Source organism: Lichenostomus cassidix, chromosome 13, assembly GCF_008360975.1.
Source record: "Lichenostomus cassidix isolate B80296 chromosome 13, HeHo_3.0, whole genome shotgun sequence".
Taxonomy (NCBI): Eukaryota; Metazoa; Chordata; class Aves; order Passeriformes; family Meliphagidae; genus Lichenostomus; species Lichenostomus cassidix.
Window position 1 is genome coordinate 9,032,486 of NC_139494.1, and position 13,670 is coordinate 9,046,155.

General features: G+C 42.5%; 1 long non-coding RNA gene across 3 annotated transcripts in view; it reads right to left on the minus strand.

Annotated features, from left to right (window-relative positions):
* The window catches only part of LOC146431180 (uncharacterized), a 30,467-nt gene that overhangs the window by 15,798 nt on the left and 999 nt on the right, over window positions 1-13,670 (minus strand). The gene's annotated exons all lie outside the window — the stretch shown is intronic.

The following is a 13,670-nucleotide window of genomic DNA, read 5'->3' on the forward strand; positions in this document are numbered from 1 at the left end:
CCGGCGTGTCCCTGTCTCCCAGAGTCCCCGAGTGTCCCGAGGCGCGGCAGCGGCACTGGCAGTGCCTCCTGCGGCCGCCAGGGGGCGGTGCCGGGAGCGGCCGAGCCGCCCTCTGGAGCAGCGGGATCGATGGGATCACCGCCTTGGCCAGGGAAACCGCAGCTGCCCCATCCCTGGAGGTGCCCAGAGACAGGCTGGATGGGGCTCGGAGCAGCCTGGGATAGTGGAAGGTGTCCGTGTCGATGGCAGGAGGATGGGATGGGATGGGCTTTCAGGTCCCAGCCAACACAAACCACTCTATGATTCTAACCCAGCTCGGACTTGAGCCCTTGAAAGCCACATAACACTGGTTATTATTTTTTCTGAAAGGCTCGATCCAGGAGAATCATTGGAATATACTTTCCAGAGCAGGTACTGGCAGTATTCCTTTCTTTTTCATAGAATTCAAACTTAGGACATGGTTCAGGATTCCAGGAGCATAGGACCTTACCTCTCCACAATTCAGGATTCCAGGAGCTTAGGGCCTTACTTATCCCCTCCATAAGCAGCATCCTGGCTCCCAAGCAGCATGCTGTGGGCAACAAAAGACTGCATAGATCCTGCTCCTGATGCTTTTCCCTAGTATGGAACATTTCCAGACAGATTGGACTGAAGAGTCTTATCCTAGACTTGTTCCCTTTCTTATTCCTGTTTATTCATCCTGGAGCTTTACAGAAAGAACATCTCTCCCAAGGGACATTAGTTGCAAAGTGATTTAACCTCTGAACTACTCTGAACCAAAGGGCTCCAGCATGCTCCCTATGTTCAGGGAAAACTGCCATTTTGCTAAAAGCCTGATCCATCCCAAGTGTTGCTGGAGAAGTCCTACAAGTTTCAGCCCTTCCACAGAGGCAGAACTTTGCCTACTCTGCAAATCCAGCCGGGGCGGAGGAGTTAAATAACAACCTTAAACCCCAGTGTCGCAATACTCCTGTCCTTGCTCAATTGTCACCCAACCTTAGAGACTTCTGGAGCTTGCTGATGCCTTTCTTGTCAAATTTAGCCTGTCCCAGAAGTTGAACAGCACAAGAAAGTGTCCTGCAGGGCTCTCAAGAGTCCTACTTCAAACTTTTAAGGGTCATTGGTTGAGTAGCCTTAAGGGATAAGACAGATAACTGGGGATGCCACAGTGGAAGCTCAGAGTGACCACTAGTCAGCATTGCAGCCTCCGACAGAAAACACATTGTTTCTGCTATGTGGACAAACGGGTTGGACTAATTACCACATATAATCATTATTATTTATGCTCTACAGACAACAGAGTTTTGTCTTTAAATGAATTTATAGAGGGGGAAAAAAATCACGAAGCTGAATAATCCCTATAATTATATGCTTAAAAATCCTGAATGGAAGAAATTAGGGGACACAAAGGAACAAACATAAACTAATTATTCCTTGTTTTGCAGCTAACGTATTTCTATGGTAACCACTATGGTCTTCGAAGAAATTAAATTATTTTTTTAAAATCAGTTCATTGGAAAAGTCACCCAGTAAAACCACAAAACAAAAATCTCTCAAATAAGTCTAAAGATGAAGGAGCAAAGCATGTATTTTCCCAGCTGTTGATTATTAGAGCTATGAAACTGCAGTTTTATTAAAACCACTAAATAGGTTCTGTCTTACATGCTGTGTGGGAGCTTGGTGGGTATGAGCATGGGCACACAGGCACATATTCATGTGTGGGTATAGAACAGAGAATTTTCACCTCTGCTGTACACCATATGTCAGTATGGCCAGGTGAACAGGGCACAAGAATGTATGGGTTTTAATAATTGAATTTTCTGCCTTTTTTTTAAACATGGAAAGCTTCAGCCTAATCATTACAGAACCTCAGTTTCTTCTACACCTTTCTGTTAGGTATTTATTCAAATATGGAGTGTCCCAATTCTGCCCCTACCATATGTGAAAAAGTACATTTGGTAGGCAAAAAAGGCATACAATTTTTGTAGACCCACAACACGTGGGAAGCGGTGTAGTATTGAATAAAGACCAAGTTTACAAATTTTTTCTCTTGAAATGTAGCAAATTAATCAAAAACACACCCTTAAAAACTAAACCAGCCTGTCACCAGCTTTATATGATTTAAGTTTAGCTCAGGGGGTGCATTGCCAGAGGACTAATTCAATCAGAATGGCCCACGAAGCAGGCAGGCTCTGGCTCTGTGGGAGGTTCACTTCTTCAGGCTGTGCAGAGCTTGTAGCCAAAAAAGACAGTTCATGCACACATGCCTTACTCTTCTTTTGACCACACCACCAAAACCAGTGGCTTCCCCTATCGCATCTGTGGCCATACTGGCAGCTACAGATAAAGGAGTTAACCGAACAGGCTTGTATGAAGGGATCCTCAGGGTTCAGTTAGGAGGAAAGTCCCTGCAGTTGTAGCTGAGGAGAAGAGTTCAGACTTTTTTTTCACAGAACTCAGAATTCTTTTCCTCCTTTTCAGCTCAGCTTGGCACTTTTACTGTCACCTTCTCAGATGTCTGCCAGCCTACAGTGCTGTGAGCAAAACAGGAACTTTACTGCAGAAAACTAAATTGAGTGCTGTACATGATCTGCCTCTCTCTGCTTGGATGAACTGTCACAAAGAGAAGAAATACCAGGAAACTTCAGTGTCTCAGGCACTAGAAGGCTGCACAGTTCACTTGTTACAGAACAGCCATCATCAGCTGTACAATTTCTCTGGGACGGCTTTTTGCCACAGCTTTGCAAAGATATGAAGACATGGCACACATCCAGGCACAGTCCAGCAAGATTTATCCCTGACTTGGTTAACGAAAGATTATTACTATTCTTAATAATAGCAATAAGAGTTCCTATTAAAACATCCTGCTGGCTTTGGAGAACAGGTTTCTGTTTTCCTCAGGTTCTAATTTTAGAAGCTTCTGGTGACTATGTAAACAGGTGAGCTGGAAACAAGCAAAAGAACCATATAGATTATTTGCCGAAAGCTTGGGGTGGGTGGTCAGATGCAAATATCCTGCTGTTCTGAAGTCACTGCCCTGGACTTCCACAGAAGAGAGCAGCCCAGGGGTATCATGGGTCTGGCTGGGCTATTGCTGGAAAGAAGAGCTTTCCCTTCTGCTTCACTGGGAAATGGCAAATCTGGGACAGTTAGAGATGTACTGAGAGCAACCAACTCTGGGCAAAGCTCTCAGACTGGGGAAAGGCAGTGAGGATGTGCACAGCCCTGTCTGGAACCTCACCACAGTGAGAGAAACCCACTGCCATTTGATGCAGAGTTCCTCAGCTCTCTGTGCCAAGCCGGTTGTGCCCCATTCTGCATCTGCTCTGCGAAATCCTTGTGCCCACTGCTATGTTTAGAAAAAACTGTAGTGATAAAAGGCTCATTTTGCATTTGTAGTAACAGCTTTCTTCAAAAGATAAAACAGCTTTTCACACACTGAAACAGATCTCTAAAGTCAAGCTTGTTCACATCCCATTCTTCTTTTTCATTAATCCGGAGAAAAAAGACCTATATGACAATTTGCATCACACTTCTAACAGAAGATCTGAAAAATCTTCATGAGTTAGGTTTTTTTGGATCTTGATTCTACAAAGCACTTAAGCAGGAGCTTAATTTACTGTGGGTAAGTAGTATGTGGCTCCAGTGGGACTATGTATCTGATTAAAGAATAAATGTAATTGTCTCTTCAGATCAATGCTGTAATTTACTCCTCATTGAGTATCAGAGAGATCTTTACGGTCTCTTCAATAAACTCCTGCAGTGCAAAGCACTACGTGATCCAACTTACAAAACCAAGCACACACTACTGGAAATCTATACCCAGATATATATTAACATTACTGTTTAAGTATTTACTTTCTATTAGATTTCCTAGTCAAATAAAACCCTTGCATTTTTCCCAGAAGTCTGTATAAAGAGCTCATAAAAGCAAGCCCTCAGCTTGTCTTGACAAATTTCAGGGAAAAAAAGAAAAACCAACAAACAAACCAAACACCAAAACAAAAACAACCAAAAAAACCCATAAAAAGGAAAACAAAACAAAAGACAAACCAACAACAACCACCCCAGTTATCAGGTCAGACCCTCCAACAGCAACAAATTTTCAAGACCATGGAGAATAACTTAAGGTATTTAAAAGAATACAAGAACTCTGTAAGCCAGCTATAGGACATAAAACCAGATATTGGGTGTGCTTTTGTTGACAGCTGGTGCTTTGGACACGAGTTCCTTTCTCTGCACTTCAGGGACCCTTATTCACTCAGCTCCGAAAGTTAACGCATCCGTCAGAGGAATGATTTAATGCCTTCACAGCCAACAGTGACCCTACAGGAAGAATAAATGAGTATGTGTTGTTAGCTGAAGGCGAAGGCATGTTTTGCACACATGATGTCACTCTTGCAACTCAGGAAGAACTAATTGCTCGGCTTGTTGTAAAGTCTCCTACTCGTTGGGTTCCCTTGCAAATTATAGTCGTCTGGAGAGCTGCAGCATGTCATCAGCACACAACAATGTTGTCTGAAGCGTAATTAATATCTGTCTTTCTTTTCAAGTTCCTTATTTACCCTCTTTCCCCCATGACAAATATGTTAATGACCTCTCCAAAACCCACAAGTTGTCATTTTCAAAGAGCCCCCGTCTTTCTGCCTTGAGCTGAACACTTTAGATTAAATCACGGTGAGCCTGTTCTTGCCCCCATTAAAGCTGTTGAGGGTTTTGTCAGTGACTTCAGTGTAAGCAAACTCTCACAGTCTCTAATGGGAGCGGGACCACAGACCTATTTGGCTTTGCACCTTCAGCTAGAGGAAAAAAAAACAACCAACACACCAAACAAACAATAGGCAGGGATTGCCTTACAGTTTCGCAGGGTTTGGAGTTGAATCCACTGCCCAGAGCAATGTAAGGATCATCAGACCATACAGTCTCGTGGGCTGAGAAGTTTGTGTTGGGTTACAGGGTCTTCAAAGGCCACTTGCTTTGCCTTTGGTTTTGATTTTGAGAATGGGTTTTATATTTTTGAGGTTATTTTCAGCAATATTAACTGCTTACCTGATTCTCTGAAAGGGTGAAATATCTGCAAAGGGTGAAATACTGCCCAGATTTTAATACAGTTGCTTGTGAAAATAAACTTATAGAAGATTCATTCAGTGACAGCAATAAATGTACTGGTAGCCCAGACCATTAGTGGGAAACATTTTGACACCAGCTTATGAAGTACTGCTCACACTCATAAAGAACTTGGATAATTCTGAATGCAAGTCCATTTTTTGGTGCGTTTCTTTACAAATGAGTCAGGTTTACAAATAAGAAATGCTTTTACACTAAAACCAGAAATAGGATCTTCCATATTTAGTTACCCACATCTGTATTCTACTTTTCATTTTAAAAAATCCCCTGATTAAATAATCTGCCATACAGCAGAAAACTCCATACAACACCAAAAAGAAAGTCCTATTTCCACTACTACTTAGCTGTTAGTTTCAGATCTGAATAAAGCATTTCCCTTTCCAAGGTTTAAACACATAGCAAATCTCCACACTGCATTTATCAAGTTTTCACATGTTTTTATCCTTCCCCAGTTAGCAAGGTAGAACTTCTGGAATTCTTAGTGTATTACCAATATGAATATACTTGCACGTAGGAACTGCAAGATACTTTATAAATTTATTCTTCTTTTGCACATAGAGCTGAAAAATAGAGGTTCAGACACCCTTTTTCTTCTCCAAAACATGTGCTACAACCCGATTTCAGCTGAAGTGCCCCTCTTCTATTGATCTAGAACTCTGCAGACCCTCTGGGGACCATGACTGGAAGTAGATATTCATGTCGTATTCCAGCTCTACCTCAGTAGTGATGCATTTGAGGATGAACATTGTCCCTCAAAGTTTTCTAAAAGCCACCTGCCATTTGTGTCTTAAAAAATCTTTTATGCTGCATAGGTAGAGCAGCACAGAGCAAACACAGTGTATAAACAGTGCTGAATAACAGGCAAAATCTGTTTCAGCAGAATTTTTATTTTTAATGACCTATATTGATTCTCATTCCATCATGGTTTAATGTGTTTCTTCAGCATTATGTAAAAACCCTCCTACATTCATCATTTAATAACGATAACCCCACTGCATTTAAAAGCATGCATAAGTTTATAAAGTCTGCCAGACAAGCCCAGTGGATTTTAATGATCTTTTCTCCTAGCAATAAATGGAGAGCTCGTAGAATAGGGGCTGTGATTCAGGATTCCTGGGTTCTGGTCTTCATTTTGCAATACCATTGCTGCCAAACTACACTTGACACCTCTGTGCCTCAGCTTGCCTAGTTCATAAATGGGCCCAGCAACACCTGTCACATGCTGTTAAAAGGTTGAGTTAATTGCTGCTCATAAATCATATTGAGAGCCTTGAAAAGGAGAAATATATATATATGCAAAGCAGGTGCGATGTTGTAATAGAATTGCATTGCTCTCAGATACACTGTTTAAAATTAAATTCTTGGAGATTCATACCTCTGGTATCGCTTTGCTGCCCATTAGCATTAAGGATTGTTTCCAGAACATTCAAAATCTGCCTACAATGTTTGTGCAATTCAGGACAATGTTACTATGACGCTCACAGGGGAAGACACTAGAATTGGAACAATTTTTCCTATCCATCTCCTATTGGAGTGGAGTGAGTTTTACATTCATTTCAAGGGCCATGGGACCCAAGTCTATTTGCCATTTCTAACCAGCCTGGAAAAGCTGCACTGCCACTTCATAAGACACAAATCCTACATTTTATGGCTCTGTCACAAACAAATGCTTCCCCTCCCTCCTCTTAACAAGCACATTGGGGGGCTGAAGGATTTAAAATTAGGTATCTTCACTTTGGGAAGTGTTTTGAGATCTGCCAAGTACAAAGTAGAGTGTTAAGATTACCACTTTCACTTGGAATTTTTTTTACCTCTCCATTAATGACTCGCTATCAACTCCAGCTGCTTTGTGGACAAGAAGCAGATCAGGGGGTTAGGAATGACCACTGCACCTTTCATGGCATCATACACAGAAATGGACCTTGCAGTAGCAGAAATAGGATAAAGCTATGAAATTTGGATTAGATGAGAAATTCCCTATTTAGACTTCAATGATTTTCAAAGCATCAGTTTTACTTCTTCCCACTAGAAAGACAAGGGAACATTACAAACTTTCAGTCCATGCTGAGAATAATGCGGAGTCCAGTAAAGCTGTCTTTTCTTTGGCTTTTGGCTCAGTTTCAACTCTAGGAGAGAGCCAAAGTAGATAATTTTTGTGCCTTTTCCTCATTGCAGTGAAGTGGCACAGAAAGCAATAAAGAATCAGGGCTAGATGTGCCTACAGCAACATGACTCCATTCCTACACATTTCTGCCACTGCTCCTGTGGGTTAAACACTCCCTGGGCTCCAGGACATTTGTGTGACCACAACTGGACCTTTGGAGGAGAGAGGACTCAAATCCCTGCTGAGCTGTTCCATCCTGGTATGATTTCCAACCACACAACTACGACAAATCCCAGACAGTGAGACTCATCCCTCGGCCCTGCCTGGGGTACCAGGGATCACCAGCTCCACTCCCAGAGCAGCTCATTCCCTCTGTCCCAGTCTTGTGTCCAACAGGCAGGTCACAGATCGGTTTTTTCTTTAACCCTTTCAAATTGAACAGTTACTCATTCTTTCACTGGGTGAGCTTGACCAAGGAAACCTGAGGTTTGCTGAGGTGTCCCTGCCCACGGCTGGGGGTTGGAACAAAATGATTTTTAAGGTCCCTTCCACCCCAAATAATTCTGTGATTCAATGCTTTTTTTTTCCCCTTAAACCTCACATGTGGGAAAATTATGTGAAGGCCTCTTAACATTTGACAATCTTAACATTTTAGCAGCCACTTACCACCAAATGAACAAATAAAGCTACAAGAATTCATAATTTATTTCATGCTTTAACTCAAAAGGAGAAGCAGTTACCTGGATTACCCAAATTCTGAGCCAAATCTTAAGCAAACAGATTTTACAAGAAGGGGCCTGGACACTGAATAGAGCCATCAATAGGCTGGAGAATGTAAACAGGGAGACAGGTAATATAAATAACCCATGACTGGAGGATTCAGCCCTCATTTGGGGGCAGAACACTGCAACTATAATTGCTCTTGCAACTGATGAATGAAAACAATTACTCATTTTATTTAAGCTGTTCTTTGTTCTGCCAACATAAGTTTACGAAAGTCATTAGTCAGACTGCTCATAAAATGAAATAATAGAGAGGTTTGATTTTTTAAAAAAGATGACATTATAAAAGAGCCCCAAAACTGATAAAGATTCAGGCATTCTCTTCCTATCTGGTTCACGCAACAGGGACCTTTTTTCCAAGCTTTTTTTGGAGTAATGAAAAATAGAATTATTATGATTTTTTAATGAGCTAGAGAGCAAGCCAAGTCTTGGGACTGCAGGAGCAAGGACTTTATGGCTTCTCAGAAGGATGAGGATAAAACTGAGGCAGTGGGAGCAGTGCAGGCCTGGGCAGAGGCTGCAGGGAGTGAGGCCCAGCGCCTGCAGGGGCACAGCCACATGGAAATCCAAGGGCTGCCTGTGGAAGTAGGCCAACTGAGCTCTCCAGGGGCAGGAGGAGGGGGAGAGGCTGGCTCAGCTCACCCTGCAGCAGCATGGAGGGGCACAGCAGCCCCTGAGCCTGCTCTGCCAGCACTGCAGGGACAGGTGGCTCCTTGGCCAGGGGCTGTGGCCGGTGAGTGCCCACAGTGCTGCCAACCCCACAGCCTCAAAACCAGCCAGAAACACTTGGATTGTGTGCATTTAACCTTGGCAGGCCCTGGAAGGAGACTCCTCAGCCACCAAGACACAAATGCTGCCTGCAAAGGGCAAACCTACATTTTGTTCCCCAAGCATTCAGTGCCTGAGGAGAAGAGGGGCAAGAGTGGCTCAGCAGGGCAAGACATGCAGGGGAATGGGGCAGGACTTGGCATTGCCACTGCTTCCCTCTGCAAGAGGCTTTTGGCATCAGGAGTGACAATCAGGGGTAAACTTCGTGCTTTCCAATACCTTAAAACAAAAAGGATTTGTAAGACTTTCCCCCTTTCCTGGGGACCTACAACCAACAGGTTTGCCTCACAACTATTGGTGCCATCAAAAGCACATTCATGAAATCAGACAGAGCTACAGCAGGAACAGCAGTTGAAGAAGAGCAAGTGCCTCTTACTATTACTTCCAAAGAAAACCATAAATGTAGCAATATTTTGGAATGCTGAAGCACCACTGACAGAAAGATGAGAAACAAAGCACACAACCAGGTTCTGGTGAAGGCTGGAAGGGCCCCATCCCAAACTTTTTGTTATTCAGATATGCATTTGTTTAACCATGAGAAAGGAAAACTCTTATAGTTGATATTTCTATTATAATAAACAAGTTGATCTTGATGTCTCTAGATGGTCCAGGTAGACTCTTTACATGATCTATCATCAATATTGTCTGGATGCTACATTCTCTGTTCTTTTCACCTCTGTAATATTTGAAGGTCATCATGGTCATATTTTCTTAAAGAATATGGTATATTGCTAGAAAATGCACCAAGACAGAACAGTTACTGACATCCACAGTAAGACCTGCCCAGAACACAGAAGTCTTTTTGCTCATTTTTAGCATGGGGGCAGCACAGCAAGAGGTGAGGCACACAGTGCTTACAGCTGCTGCTGGTGATGCTGTGGCATCTTTTTGGCTAAATGGGATGTACACACCTCAAGGGAAAACAGCCAAAGCTTTGAGAAACCTCTTCTGTCTTGGCTTGCAACACTTCTTTCTATGAAAACTGCCACAGTGTATGGCCATGCTCTACACAAGAAAGCACCAAACTCCTGCTGCTTTACAGAGCCTAAGGAGAGGCTTAGGATCTGTAAAATTATCCCAGACTGAGTCCAGAGGAACAGATAAACAGGGGCACAGCAAAATGACACAGCATTAACACCTGTGAGCATATAAGTTCACTATAGCAGACATGTTCCAATGTGACAGATGCCAGGCAGAAAGTGGACTGATTTGTTTAGCAGATCATAAATTGTACTGATAAGTAGATCCACGGCAATCTTAAAAAAAAAAATGGCCTTTGGAAGGGGAATATTTAGCTCTCTTGCTTTAGTTCTCAGGTTAGAATTTTATTGTGCTTCAAATGCTACTTCATATGAACTCAAATACCTTGTACAGAGCCCAAGAAGGTTCACTTTGAGCTCAGGAAATCCTGTGCAATTAGAAATGGATAAACTCAACTTTCCCTTGCTTTACAGTGGTGTGATCCAGTATTAGCATTGAAAGACAGGCTAAGAAACTTTTAGTTTCTCTCCAACTTTTTACAAACAGCATCTAAGCTTCACTTTTCTAATATGTGAAATGAAAACACATACATACCTTCCCTGCAAAGCACCTGAAGAGCAGTGGGTGTGAAGAGCAACACGGATGTGTAATCAGGGGAAAAACCCCAAGATTTAGACTGGAGCCTTATACACCACCTTGGCATGTGGAGACGATCATGTAGCTCATTATAAGAGGGAAGAAACTGGGATCCAGTTGTTTATTCAGCAATTAAAATTGCTGCTGAGGAAGAGGCATTTCTCCAAAGCCATTAAAAATTACAGCCTGGATGGAGTTTACATTCAGCATAATATGAGGTGTTCCTGATCTCCTTGACCCCCATGCACACATTCTTTTTGTGCTTCTGTTCAATGCACCTCAAACCCTCATAACCTAGATATTTTTAATTCTTTTTAGGCAAAAGTTACAGTTAAACAGAGATTAATAGCATGAGGAATTTATTGTGCTTAATAGTCTTAAAGAGAAGTCTTTGACAGAGTCTAAACAAGACTAATTAATAAGTAAATGTAACTCAAGATTCTCTGCTTCAGCTAGATCATCTCAGATGTCACAACAAATATCTTTAAGAAAGATGCCTCACATTTTTCCACCATTTCTAAATGGTGGGTACTGCTCAAGAAAGTCACTCCATAGGTTATTTCCCTGGCTGTATTTCCATATGCTTAGAAGCAGAAAGGAACATTTCTCCCATCGTTCTGTTTGACTAAATCCCTGTGAATCTCTTTTGTCTGCTTGGATTGCCAATTGAATCTCCTCAGCAGTATTTTAATTGGCACTGTGAGAACATGCTCTCATCACTCCCCTTCATTCTCTAATGTATCTTTCCAAAATCATAATGCCTCTTTCTCTAATTACTTTATTTGGCAGCCTGAAAATAAGGGTAATTACAGCCTTCTCTATTAGCTTGTAAGGAGGACAGAGGACTAGATCATTTGGAGGAAGGAAAAAATCAGACCAGTAGGTCCTGGTTAAACTCAAATAGGAATTTCCAGAGGAAATGTGTGGTTGTCCATGAAGGACTTTGAGAACAATTTTCCTTTAAACCAATACTGAACCAATAGAAGACAACAGAGGCACGGTGACAATGCCACATCCCCAAATGAGATGTTGAACAAATGTCTTTACCACATGTGGTCATTACAGATTCAATGTCGAGATGAAAGGTGTCAGCCTAGGAAACCTGGCCAGACTCCAGCATAGGTAATTACATTCTGCCTCCCTGAGCAGTGCTCTGTCGCGTTCCAGCTGGACATTTCAGCCTTAGGACCGTTACACAGCCTTGCTGCAAGTGGCTCAGGAAAAGGACTGTGACAATTCAACAACATTCTGTCTCAACAACTCATACTGTGGAGATGCAAATCTTAGAGGGATAGCAAGTCATGCCACAGAAAAGTTATTTGGGTTACTGTGCATCACTGCAGCTCTTTTACACCCAAGCAGCTCTAGGAGTGCCATGAAACCCACTGTGCACATAACTCTCGTGGGACAGACTTCTGAAAAGGAAAAAATATTGTACCTTCACTCACAGTGTCTTGCTTTGGAAGACGCTCACAGAGACAGGCGAGGGTTGTTCTATGGGAATTGTTCAAGTTTGCCTCGTGTCACTGTTTCTCATGGAAGCAGTCCTGCTTGGATCTGTGGGTTGTGGGAAAATTTTGCAGAGTCTCATAGCATCACCACCAACTGTGAACATAGCACTTGAAGCCTGGCTGCTGGATGCTACCAGCACATTAAGTGCTGTAGCACTGAGACCTGCTCTGCGAGGAGAGCATTTACAATTCCAGACACACTTCCATGGGAGGATTCCCTGGAGGCAGATCTACATGGCTGGGCAGATGCTCCCTTCCACCCATGTCCCTGGGTACACAGCTTGGCCCTGCACGGTCTCTGTTCCAGGAAGGGTGTGCAGGCACAGCCATCCCTCAAACACACTAATTCCCTTTGCCAGGGCAAGCCTGGGGTGGGAGCTGGGCTGCACCCCGAGAGGTGCCCAGTGGGTTTCGTGTGGGACCAGGGCAGAACTGAACTGCAGCTGCTGATAACATCACCTGCTTGCAGAGGGCAAGCAGAAAGCAGCACTGAGGGTGTTTTGCATGAGTTTCCCAAGTGTTGATGAGATTGTTATTACCATCCTTGTTATTATCTTTTTCTTACAAAAGGCAATCATATTTTAGCTCAAGCAGACAGGATTCCTGCGAGTCTCATACTGAAAAATATAGGCTACATGCAAAGCCCCAATGCAGAGACTCACTGAAGTCTGTCACAGACTTATTTAAATGCAAGTGACTTCAAGGACTGCATTCTGAGACGTATCACAGAAAATTGTTGTAAAAGGAAAATTATTGACCATCTTACAAATACAAGAGGAGATAGAAATAAATCCTTATTTATGCAAAACCTCCTAAGCCTATCTGATCTCATATTGATGGCCATTCTATCTTAGATTCATTTTGTAAGACCTTTAATAAAACTGCGCAATAACCAGAGCTAGGGATGATAGCCTATGTTAAGTTTCTGACACTGCAAAGAACAACGTGGATCATATTCAGAAATTTTCCCAGCGCTCAACATGCCACTTATCAAATTCCCTTCAAGCATTCATCACACCCATGCAAATAATTTATTCTTCCCTACAGAAGCTTTGTGTTTGATCACAATGACAACTTACTGCTTCTGCTCTGCATCACATACATTATGGAGCTTCACACCCCAGAGCAAGAGCTAAATCACATCGAGGAAACCTATTGAGGTGACTGTCCATTCCTGCAGTCCTTGCACACAATTACATCTCATGAACTCACAAAGATTTAGTTATGTCAACTAGGGCTGCAGGACCAAGACCACGCTTTTGAAAAATGAGTTGTTAATCCTGAAAAGGATTAACACATTGGGAGATAAGCAAATGCCTAGCTCAAGATTATTGTTAAAAGCAAGGCACTTTGATTATAAACTACATTTTTATCATTTAGGAGTCACCTGTCCTGCAAATACTCATGCACTAATAATTTGTCTATGAAATCCCTGGGAAACCACAAACAGGTTTTAGAATCTGCTGATCAGGGTAAGTAGTCTGTCAGAATAGCTTTAGCAAATAAAAGAAATGCAAAATACTGAAACGTACCTAGAGGACAGAGTCTCCTGGCTGAGTAGGATTGCAGGCTGAGACCCAAAGAGCTGGTAATTTGGGATGGAATGGCTTTTACAAATCAATCAGTGCAGAAAGCCAACATCACACAACTTATGCATTTACTAGGCAGTGTTTGACAGCAAGAAACAAGCTACAGCACAGA